At 43.7% G+C, this 12,432-nt stretch overlaps 1 long non-coding RNA gene and 1 pseudogene across 1 annotated transcript; one reads left to right on the top strand and one right to left on the bottom strand.

Moving 5' to 3' along the window:
- The first annotated feature begins 3 nt into the window (after window positions 1-3).
- Window positions 4-5,996, top strand: LOC115831875. Its single transcript, XR_004027365.1, has 3 exons — window positions 4-212; window positions 5,074-5,159; window positions 5,757-5,996. It is a non-coding gene; the product is annotated as an uncharacterized LOC115831875 (long non-coding RNA).
- Window positions 2,498-3,374, bottom strand: LOC100603262 (annotated as a pseudogene).
- Window positions 5,997-12,432: the final 6,436 nt, after the last annotated feature.

Genomic DNA, 12,432 nt, shown 5'->3' with positions numbered 1-12,432 from the left:
CAGCCTTTGAAGGAGGAAGACTTCATCACCAGCAGAATGTGCTGCACTGCCTGTGTTATGTGGATCAGCACGATGGATGGGGAGGAGACCTGAAGATGCTGCAATGGCAAATTTGCTCTACATGGAGATGCTGGATGTCCCTAGACATAAAGACCCCACAGAGATGCTAGAGGGGCATGGCTGGACAGGGGTGGGTGAGGGAGGAGCTGCAGGTGAGGAAGGAGTCAAGGTGTAGAGTTTGTATCAAATTATTCTTCAAAGCTTCTCAGGTAGGATTTGGGCATTTGGGTGCATTTCTAGATGCTTCAGCCAGTTGAAGAAAACTGGGGAAACAAAGGTGCCCACATGATGCAGGTGCATTTGGGTTGTGTCTGTCACTTTTACACTCCCATGCATTGGTCTTCTATTCTCAGTCCAAACAACTTTCAGCCTGAGTAGCACCCTAGCAATTAATTGTCCAAATTCTACCTCATTGCCTTTCTACCTAGCCACAGATTTCCTCTCCTCTCAGCTCAAATTTTTTTTTTTTTCTTTTTTTTTTGAGATGGAGTCGCGCTCTGTTGCCCAGGCTGGAGTGCAGTGGCGCAATCTCGGCTCACTGCAAGCTCCGCCTCCCAGGTTCACGCCATTCTCTTGCCTCAGCCTCCCGAGTAGCTGGGACTACAGGCGCCCGCCAACACGCCCGGCTAATTTTTTGTATTTTTAGTAGAGACGGGGTTTCACCGTGTTAGCCAGGATGGTCTCGATCTCCTGACCTCATGATCCGCCCACCTTGGCCTCCCAAAGTGCTGGGATTACAGGCTTGAGCCACCGCATCCGGCCTCAAATGTTTCTTCAAACCAGCAGGTGTGGAGGGAGAGAGGTGGAGGAAGATTATGTACCATCTTTTTGGCCCATCTTGAAGACTTTCCAGGGTACAGGGTAGTGCCGTGATCTCTAGATGTGCATTAAGGGCTCTGGCTTCCAGATCTATTTTGCAGTAACTTTCTGTGCAACCTCTTGTCATCATTTCTCTTCTTCATGCTTTAATTTACTTTTCTGTAAAACAAGAGCTGGAGCTGGAACAGGGTTTCAATTTTTTTTTTTTTTTTTTTTTTAGAGAGTCTTGCTCTTTTGCCCAGGCTGGAGTACAGTGGCACAATCTCAGTTCCCTGCAACTTCCACCTCCTGGATTCAAGTGATTCTCCTGCCTCAGCCTCCCAAGTAGCTGGCACTACAGGCACATGCCACCATACCCGGCTAATTTTTTGTATTTTTAGTAGGGACAGAGTTTCGCCATGTTGGTCAGGCTGGTCTCGATCTCCTGACCTCAGGCGGTCTGCCCACCTTGGCCTCCCAAAGTGCAGGGATTACAGGTGTGAGCCACTGTGCCTGGCCTCAAATGCTTCTTACTGAGCCTCGAGCCAAGTGACCTCTGGGGTCTTGAGCAAGGTAGTCAGCAATGTAAATGCTAAGAGGCCAGATTTCCAAGCCGCCCTGGCTGGCTTTCTTTAGAGCAGTTATCTATTGGACAGATTGGGGTCCATTAAAACCCCAAAGTATTTCCACTGCTAAAAAACAAGCCTAGAATCCAATGGACTATCAGTCTTTCTCAAGGTGTGGGGCAGGTCCCACTAGGGAGATACAAGCTTATATGTGATACATGGATGAACATTTTAAGTTTTCATAGTTATATTTATTTTAAAGTCTATTAGGAAGAAAAAAAACCATCACATCAAATATGTGATTTCATTGATATTATTGATTAAGATGAGGCTACATTTAATTGAATAAGTGAGCTTACTTGAAGGAAGAGAATAAGTAAGTAATAGTACAGGTGGTATAGGATTATGGCCAACATGATTGACATTTGGGAAAATGGGCAAAGCGACCTCCACAGGCCCTCCTGGCTCTGACATTCTAGCATTCCTCCTCCTCCCCATCTTTTCTCTTGTTTCCTCTGTGGTCAGGTCCTCCTCAGTAGAGAGGGCATTACAATGTGTACTTTCAGATTTAAAACAGTGGCCTTGACATTCACGAGGTCTGCGCTCAGTGTGTCCCCTTGGCCCTCCCTACGAGAGCTCTCGGTCGGGGGCAGCTCTGTTTTCCCACCTTCAGTTTCTCATGAGGTACATGAAACCCACAGGAAGCAAACCAAAATGAAAGCAAAAAAAAAAGGCTCGGCAGAGAGCGGCTATCTGCACTTCACTTGGGATTAGAGAAGGTGCTTTTGGCTCCATTAGCAGAATACCTAATGTGCTTGTATTTGAAGAAGCAAATCTGCAGAATTAGCAGCCAGTGAATTGTTAGTCTTGCAGGCTGTTGATTCTGTCTTGCTCTTTTTTAACCATCAGAACTCACTTATTTTTATTACTTTTTGGCATGAAATAATTTCCTATATCCTCTTTTTAACTCACTTCTAATAGGATAACACATCTATTTTTCTCATTCTGAATTCTGGATGATTTTATTGTTGAGGGAAGACAGTAGATATTGCATGTCTACTTTCTTTTTTCTGTTGTGTGTGTGTGTTTTTTTTTTTTTTTACAGTTTTATTTAAACACAAAACATGCACATGAGCTGCCTACTCATTTTCTTCACTGCACAGCCTGGCATTGGGGTTGGTGACTCTGATGACCAGCTGGGTGGCCCTTTCCATGATGGCTTTGCGGTTCAATTAAATGTATCCTCATCTTAATCAATAATATCAATGAAATCACATATTTGATGTGATGGTTATTTTTTTTTCCTAATAGACTTTAAAATAAATATTAACTATGAAAACTTAAAATGTTCATCCATGTATCACATATAAGCTTGTATCTCCCTAGTGGGACCTGCATCACACATTGAGAAAGACTGATAGTTCATTGGATTCTAGGCTTGTTTTTTAGCAGTGGAAACACTTTAGAGTTTTAATGGACCTCAATCTGTCCAATAGATAACTGCTCTGAAGAAAGCTGGCCAGGGCGGCTTGGAGGAAACATTGTGAGCAGTCTCAGCACAGTAAGATTTGTTGCACATCAGCAGCACTTCTTGCTCCTTGACGTTGTGGACCAGGAACTTCTGGAAGACATTGGGCAGCATATGCTTTGTTTTTTTGTTGCTCCCATAACCAATGTTGGGCATCAAGATCTGGAGCTTGAACCGTCTATGAACCCTGTTGTCAATACCTCTGGGTTTCTGCCAGTTGTGCTTAATTTTGACATAGCAGTCTGACTGGTGCCCGATGAATTTCTTGGTTCTCTTTTTGACTATTTTGGGCTTCACAAGGGGTATGAAGGCAGCCATGATGCTGAGGAGGAGATGGCGGCCACCTCCATAGGCAGTGCCAAGGAAGAGAGAACATATCTACTTCCTTAATGTTGGACTTGAACTGGGTGTCCATAGTTGCTGAAGTGTGGCATGCCACCATGGTGGACAGACCTTGGGCATCTGGGGCAGACAAACCTGGATTTAAACTGGGTTTAACCATCCGTCATCTGTGGACAGGCATTTCTTATTTAAATAAGCTTGTTTTTTTAATTTCTTAACAAGAATTATGCTTTTTTTCCCCCCACAGAAGGTTTTTTTTTGTTTTTTTTGTTTTTTGTTTTTTTTGTTTTTGAGACAGAGTCTCACTCTGTTGCCCAGGCTGGAGGACAGTGGTGCGATCTCATCTCACTACAAGCTCCACCTCCCGGGTTCATGCCATTTTCCTGCCTCAGCCTCCCGAGTAGCTGGGACTACAGGTGCCCACCACCATGCCCAGGTAATTTTTTTTTATTTTTAGTAGAGACGGGGTTTCACCGTGTTAGCCAGGATGGTCTCGATCTCCTGACCTCGTGATCTGCCCCTCTCAGCCTCCCAAAGTGCTGGGATTACAGGCATGAGCCCCCACAGAATTTTTTGTGTGTGGATTTAGGAGGCAACATATAAAAAAAAATCTCTAGCTTTAGTGTGTTGAGTTTAGATGTGAGATAAATATCAGCTCTTTTTTCATTTCTCATAAGCTTGACAAGTGCTTGTACCAGATACTACAGCCAAAGCAAAGATGAATATGACATAGGCCAGGATGGCAAATAAGTTTTCTTTCATGCCCAGCTCTCATGAAGTGGTGCAGCCTCAGGGAGTACTGTGTTGAGATGGATTTTAAGGGTCAGCAGGGAAGAGCGTCATAGTGGATTAGCCATATCCTTCAAGGCTCAGGAGGGGGCATTGAGGAACACAAATGTCACAAATTTGCCATCACTGAAACAGCTTTGTTTTGGGAAGTCAGAGCTAATGGAGTGTGAAATTCGTTTAGAAGAAATGAATAGCTATTGAAAATAAGAAGAGTGGTAGACACTTTTACACGTGTTATGTCTACACGTGTTATGTCTTGAATGCACTCAGCAAACCGGAGAGGAATGATTTACTCTTTGCAGGACAGTGCTCCAGGTGGCCTTGGACCGACCCAGTATTTACTCCTTTTCCACTTGTAGTTCTCAAGAATAACTGTAGAATGTGCCAGGAATGTAGCATCTGAGATAAAGGGGGAGATGGCTGGAACAGCCTGAGTTCTGTTCCAGTCCTGCCCCGACCTCCTAAAGAAAAAGGGTGTCCTCCGCATGTTCTCACTCGTAAGTGGGAGTTGGAGTTGAACAATGAGGACACAGGGAGGAGAACATCACACACCGGGGCCTGTTGGGGGTGGGAGACTAGGGGAGGGATAGCATTAGGAGAAATACCTAACGTAAATGATGGGTTGATGGGTGCAGCAAACCACCATGACACGTGTATACCTATGTAACGAACCTGCATGTTCTGCACATGTACCCCAGAACTTAAAAGTGTAAAAACAAAAGAGAAAGAAACAGGATGTCCTTCAGTGCCTTAGCCCAGCATGTCATGTGACCATAGGGAATACAACCCAGGGTGGGCTGCTTTCTCTGGTTCCTTAGCTGTGGTGCAACTACAGCACAGGCAGACGAAGCATTATCTGCCTTAGGAAGCTTTTCTGAGCCTTGGGGGCCCGCTTACAGTGAATCCCAGGCTTCTGTTATCCTTGCTGCCTATCTATAAGTAATAAATCTGCTTCATGTAACTTGTGTGTGAATGTGTTCCGTCTCACAGCACCCAGACAAGTTGGCAACCAGTGCATAGGGATCTGCTTCCCATTATTCTCATGCTGTATGAAAGAAAATGGAATCATAGACAAGGTAAGTCATTTTCTCAAGATCTTACAAAGTAAGAAGTGGTAAGAAGAATCTGAGATTTGGACCCAGATGCCTGATTCCAGAAGCCTTTGTTTGTGACTATTTAAACTCGGGTGTTCAAATGGAATCTTTAAAAAAACAAAAAAAAACTGAGGTAAAATGTAGGTACTTTAAAATGTGTCCAAGTGCAGTAATCTTAACTCAGCTTGATGAACTGTTTTTTTTTGTTTTTTTTTTGAGACAGAGTTTTGCTCTTATTGCCCAGGCTGGAGTGCAATGGCATGATCTTGGCTCATTGCAACCTCTGCCTCCTGGATTCAAGTGATTCTCCTGCCTCCACCTCCTGAGTAGCTGAGAATACAGGTGTGCACCACCACACCCAGCTAATTTTTTGTATTTTTAGTAGAGATGGAGTTTCACTATGTTGGCCAGGCTGGTCTTGAACTCCTGACCTCAGATGATCTACCCACCTTGGCCTCCTAAAGTGCTGGGATTACAGATGTGAGCCACTACGCCCGGTCTAGCTTGATGAATAATTAGTTGTATATACTTGTGTAACCATCACTCAGACTGTGACATAGAACTTTCTTACCTTTCCAGAAGCTTCTCCTGGGTACCTTCCTGGTCAAAAGTGTCTCCAGGAGGTGTGCTTCTACTCTGATACTTACCACCATCAATTAATTTTGACTGTTCTTCAATTTCATACAAATGGAATTATATAGTATTTTCACTTTTGTGTCTGGTTGCTTTGTCAACATAATGTCTATGAGATTCATCCATGTTGTCATGTTAGTAGTTTGTTTTTTTCAAAAATTACATTGTAATACTCCATTTTATGAATATACCATGATTTATTTATCCATTCTCCTCTCGAGTGACATTTGGGTTGTTCAGTTTTTGGTTATTATGAAAAAAGCTTCTATGAACTTGCTTGTAATGTCTTTGGGTGGGCATATGAACTTATTTCTCTTTAGTATATACCTAGTAGTGAAATTGCTATAGTTTAGGTGAATATTTAACTTTAGTAGATATGAGCTGCTATGGTCTAAATGTTGGTGTTCTACTGAAATTCATATATTGAAACTTAATTGTCAGTGTGATAGTATTAAGAGGTGGGGCCTTTTTAAGGTAGTGACTTTATAAGATAAGGGTGGAGCCCTCACAAATGGGATTAATGCCCTTAGTAAAGGGATTTGAGGGAGTCCTTTTGCCCATTCCACTCCGTGAGGGCACATAGAAGGTGCATCTATAAGGAACGGGCCCTTACCAGACACCAAATCTGCTGGTGCTTTACGAGACTAAGACATAGACATTTGCTTTTTACAGGGAATGCTACACAAGTTCAGAGACTCAGGTCCTCTTATTCTCTGCTGTGTCCCCAGAATCCACAGCAGTACCTGGCTCAAAGTCAGTGCTAATAAGTCATTTTTGAGTAAATTAATATATCTGTATCTTTGGCATCCTCGTTCTTGGCTTTGTATTAGGGCTATTGTTTCAGTGAATAGAGAAGTCAGAACCTCTCTCCCTGCATCCAGAATTCCTCTTTTGAAACAAGTATCTTCTAATACCTCCTTAAATATCTTGAAGTGAAGTTCACAGATAATACAACCTGTTTACACATGTATTTTATTTTTAATCAATATAGTATCCTAACCATTCTACAAAGGAAAACTCTAAAGAAAATAATTTATAATAAGGTAATGAGTGCTGCAATATACAAATAACTGGGGAATACTACACTCAAAGTCCTCATGAAATACACAGACATTTGTGACTATATCCATAATCAGTACAAATGCCAAGTGAGAGGTGATGTTCTGCTAATGCATACCATGTTTTGCACTGTTGTTGGTGATATGATTTACCAAATAGTGACCAACTCCTGGTAAAATTTATCATAAAATAAAGTACATTCTTTCTTCAATTGACTCTGGAAAATTCATTGGATATTAAAATGGTATAAGAATGTTTTGTTTTTAGATGTAAAATGGAGCAAGGTTCTAGGTTCACATAACTTTTTCAACTACACAAATATCTTCTGGGATATGTAGGGCGTTTACTCACCTTGGTCCTCAACCATGAAATACCATTGAATGCCCTCTCATCATAGCACCAACTATCCTCACACTTTTCCAAAATATCCTTGGGTGTGGTGCCACCCCTACAAAAACCCTGATTCTAACTCAGCTCTCTCATTTTACAGATGAAGGAATCGTCTCTTTGGGGAGGGAAGAATTACTCTCTGGAAAACACAGGGATTTAAACGTAAAGCCTGGACCAGGACCACAGACTTCTAACTCCTTAGGCTAAATCCCAATTGTATCCACCATAGGAATTGAAGCCAAGGATTAGAGTCAAGTAGGCTTGGGATCAAATCCTGGCTCTGACCTTGGGAAAACTGCTTCATCTTTTTGAGCCTCCCTTGCATCATTTGCATAAATGAGATTAAAAATAGCATTTACCTTAAAGAATTGTTATGAGGACTAAGAGAGGTTATGACTTTGAATTCCTGGCACATAGCGAACTCTTAATTAATGGTAGCAATTATCACACTGCTTATTCCCCCCTTTAAAGCTCATTCATTTAAGTGCCAACAGAAATTGTCATATCCTAGAGAACTTCTATACTGGAACTTTTTTCTCTGTAGAGAAATAATTTTTTTTTTGTTTGTTTGAAACGGAGTCTCGCTCTGTCGCCCAGGCTGGAGTGCAGTGGCGCAATCTCGGCTCACTGCAAGCTCCGCCTCCTGGGTTCACGCCATTCTCCTGCCTCAGCGTCTCCGAGTAGCTGGGACTACAGGCGCCCGCCACCACGCCCGGCTAATTTTTTGTATTTTTAGTAGAGACGGGGTTTCACCGTGGTCTCGATCTCCTGACCTCGTGATCCGCCCGCCTCGGCCTCCCAAAGTGCTGGGATTTACAAGCGTGAGCCACCGCGCCCCGCCGAGAAATAATTGTTTATCATTTGTTTCCAATACTTCAGATCATTCCTTTTCAGGGCAAGGCCTCCTTCTAATCTCCCCATTTTCCTCGAAGATGTCCTGCGCCACATTTAAGGGAAAAATGTCTTGAGCAGAGTAGCTCGGAACATTCTCATACCTTGACTCTTACTTAAAGAAAGGAAGAAGAAACTTTGGGGCTTTGATTTGGTTTGAAAAGGAGGAAGGGAGGTGATGTCAAGCACTTATTTTGAGCGCTTATTTTGTACCAAGTGCATTGCAGGTGGTCTATTTTGTTTCATACTCTCAAGAATAGTCCCTGTGAGGTGGACTGTTTATTATCACCTCCATCTTACAGATGAGAAAGTGGGGACTCTAAGCTGGTAAGACCCTTTCTTGGCCGGGCGCGGTGGCTCAAGCCTGTAATCCCAGCACTTTGGGAGGCCGAGGTGGGCAGATCACGAGGTCAGGAGATCGAGACCATCCTGGCTAACACGGTGAAACCCCGTCTCTACTAAAAATACAAAAAATTAGCCGGGCGTGTTGGCGGGCGCCTGTAGTCCCAGCTACTCGGGAGGCTGAGGCAGGAGAATGGCGTGAACCCCGGAGGCGGAGCTTGCAGTGAGCCGAGATCGCGCCACTGCACTCCAGCCTGGGGGACAGAGCAAGACTCCGTCTCAAAAAAAAAAAAAAAAAAGACCCTTTCTTGAGGTCATACAGAGCCAAGATTAAAATATTAACAAAAAATAAAATTCTAGAGCCCCTCCAAGCATCTGAATGGACCCCTTCTTGGCCAGGGCACTCCAAAATTAACCAGAAAAACTGGTTCAGGCAACGACAGGAAGGGGTGTCAGACATGTCTTGTTATACGCCCTTCTCTTTAGGAATTCAGGAAACGTGACCAGCATTTAACATCAACACAGACCTTAAGTCTGATAAGAAACATTTACATTCTATTCTCTCTGAAGTCTGCTACCTGGAGGCTTCATCTGCATGATAAAACCTTGGTCTCCACAACCTCTTATTGTAACCCAGACATTTCTTTCTAGAGATAATAACTCTTTCAACCAATTGACAAATCAGACAAATTTTAAATTTACCTACAACAGGAAGCAGACCCCCCCCCCAACTTTCCCTTTTCTGGACTGAAACAACGTATATCTTAAATGTATTTGATTGAAGTCTCATGTCTCCCTAAAATGTATATAGATTTATATACATATACATCTAGATTGGTGAAGCCCCAATCACCTTGGGGTCATGTTCTCAGGATCTCCTGAAGGCTATGTCACGGGCCATTGGTGACTCATATTTGGCTCAGAATAAATCTCTTTAAATATTTTACAGTCTGACTCTTTTTTGTCAACAAAAATCAGGTCTGATAGACATTGTCGTGATTTGGGTTCTTTCAAAAGCAGATCCTGAGACAAGGGTTTGAGTGCAAGTGAGACTTTGGGAGGTGTATTTATCTTTTTTAAAAAATATTTTTTTGTGCCTCTCAGCTCTGAATGGAGCCTTTATTAATGTATGCTCTGGGACTAACAAAGGCGTGCCTTTGAGCCTGTCTCCTTTAAGTGAGCGCGATGCTAGGCTTCCTCAGTAGAGGGCGCTGGAGGACACCGCAGCTGGCGGAGGGTTATTTTTTTTTTTCTTTGAGACAGAATCGCGCTCTTTGGCCCAGGTCTGAGGACAGTTGGCGGAGGGTTCTTCCCGGTTGTGCGAGGACCGCGGCTCCGCAGTGTGCGTGGGCTAGGACAGCGCGTGGAACTGGTCCTTCTGTGACTTTGCAGCCCCAGCTTGGTGATAATTTTTGTGCAGCCTTCTTGACATGGAAAGCAGAGCCCCCCAGCACAGAATGAGCGCTCCGAAGGGCCCCTGCCCTTACCGGTTCCCGGATTACTCTCCCTTTCCCTGCTTGCTGCACTTGGGTCCGGGACTCAGCCTCCCTCTGCAAGCTTCTGCGCGGCCTGTGTGCAGCTGCACTTAGCTGGCAGGGTCACGCGTTGAGTAGCCGCTGCGCTCCTTCTGCAGCCTCCTGCAGTCCCCGCCAGCTCCCGGGCTCTATCCCTCACCATCAGTTGCTGACTGGCACCCCCTGCGTGCACAACGGAGGTTGACTACACTCTGGTGGTTCACAGCAATTCCAGGCCGGCTCCAGCCTGGCCAAAGCAGCTAACTTCTCTGCTGTCTGGTGGGCTGAACCTCACCGTTTCCCAAGAGGTCTGAATCCCTCTCAAGTTCGTCTTTTCCTAAGTTCTCCCTCTCAGCTCTAGGGTGCGTTGTAGAGTTTCCTTATATGTATACTCTTCATTGTAGTTGATGACTCTGTGTTGCACTTGTCCTATTGAACTTACTGTGTAGTTTCTGTCTCTTGACTGGATGAAGGCTCTCACAGGAGTCAATCCCAGAAAAATGATGAGGGAGTAGGGAAGAGAGAAAAGCTAATAAACAGTATGTTAATGAGTAGGTCCCACCTCGGGCTCAGTCGCACTGGTGTCCGTCCCTCTGAGAGTATGGGCACCACACACTTTGGCATTGCCCCAGCAAGGGGCAAGCAAGGGAGCTGGGTGTTTATCTCCCGAGTCATTGCTTGAGGCTTGCTCTTGGGGATGGTACCTCCCTGGAACTTCTGTCCTGCCTGCATATCTGGACTGTGCAGGGGATACTTCTGTGGCCAGAAAAAGCCCTTGGGCAGAGAAAAGCAGGTTCTTGATGCTGAGATGTCTGCGTGCTTGGGAGTTGACCACTGCAGCTGCAGGTGACCTCTGGGGTGGGCCAAGGGGATGTAGGTGGGCAGTGATACATCTGCTACAGACATGTTGCAGGATGCGGGGCAGCAGAAGGAAACTGATCAGCTGGATGCCAATGAATGGCCCAGACTGATTCAAGGGTAAATTTGCTGGAAGAAGTCCGTTGCAGAAGATCAGATGCTTTCCTGACTGGTGTAATTTAATTGTTTGGTCAGTGTTTGCTATGGATAATTGGATTTTTCTTTGACCTTCACAATCTTGCTGGCTCTCTATCCACACTGGAAGACACTTTTCTAACTCTCTCAAATGCAATAAGATTAACCTGGCTTCCATCAGGAACTCGTGGGCTTGCCATTTCCAGGAGGTGCCGATGGCTGTGGTATCCAACCAGCAAACGGCAGTGGTGTTTGTATTTTCCATTTTGCCCTTTACAAGAACATTTCAGCTGAAGCAAAAGGCTTTTTCCTTTACCCTGGGTTTTTTAATAGAAATCTTGGTGGCATTAAGCACTTTTAATTCTGAGCACTAGCCTGTAAAGTTCAAAGCTCTGTTCTGCTCTTGGACACAGTGGATAGCAAGGCGAGAGATTCTAATCACAAGGAATACCAGAGAAAAAAATAGGCAGGAGACAAGTTTATTATGAAGGGTTGTGAGCGGTATTTGTGATTAATGTGGACCGAAAAAGGTTATTTCTACATTAGAATCATTCACATTTGCAATAATTTAAACAATTTATCTGGTTTCCCCAAATGGGGATGTGTTCTTTCCACATATAACATGCTCAGTGAAGGAAGAACAAGGAAGGTTACTCTGCCCTGAGACATATCTGGGAGAGCTTTTCTGCCATGGAAGGATCACCAAGTTATGTTGTTAAGTGACTAAAACAATATCTGGAAGAGTGTCAAATAGCTAATTATTGTGTAAGAAGGAAAAAAAGAAGACTACATAGTCACATTTACTTATATTTATATGAAAAGCTAATAAAAGTAGCTAGGTATACGTAAGGCAGTCAGAAACAAGACTTTTCAATTGTAACTTTTATATCATTTTAATTTAAAAGTTATGCTAATATATTTCCTGTTAAAGAAACAAATAACAACATGCCCAGTGGAAAGTATCATCATTATAATAATGTCCTAAGATCATTTTTTATGACCTTTGAAGGTAACTTAGGATAGGAAAATGCATTCCATAAAATTCAGCTACCTGCACATAGTGAATCCTTTGCAAACACTTGGAATAGGGTGAGGGTTTTTATATGACCATGGAATTTTTTTTTTTTACATCTTTGCTGCTATTCGCCATCCAGGCAGCAGGGGGAGGTGTTTCTCTGTTTTTCTTTGTGCCGCCCACGCCTTCTCCCCAACTTCATATGCAAAACTGACCAAGAATTCTCTAATTCAAATCTATGCATGAAAGGCACCACATTTTCTAGATTCATGTTGTTACTCTCTCATATCCCGAATCTCGAGACTTGGGGCTTCCAGCACGCTGCTAATGATTATTCAAAAGGGGCAGATTGTTGGATTTGCTGGTGTAAAGTTTGTCTTCCCTCTTCTCTGTGCCCCTCCTTGTCACTCCACTCAGC

Source organism: Nomascus leucogenys, chromosome 20, assembly GCF_006542625.1.
Source record: "Nomascus leucogenys isolate Asia chromosome 20, Asia_NLE_v1, whole genome shotgun sequence".
Lineage (NCBI taxonomy): Eukaryota > Metazoa > Chordata > Mammalia > Primates > Hylobatidae > Nomascus > Nomascus leucogenys.
The sequence above is the reverse complement of the archived record's forward strand: the minus strand, read 5'-3'. Positions and strand labels throughout refer to the sequence as shown.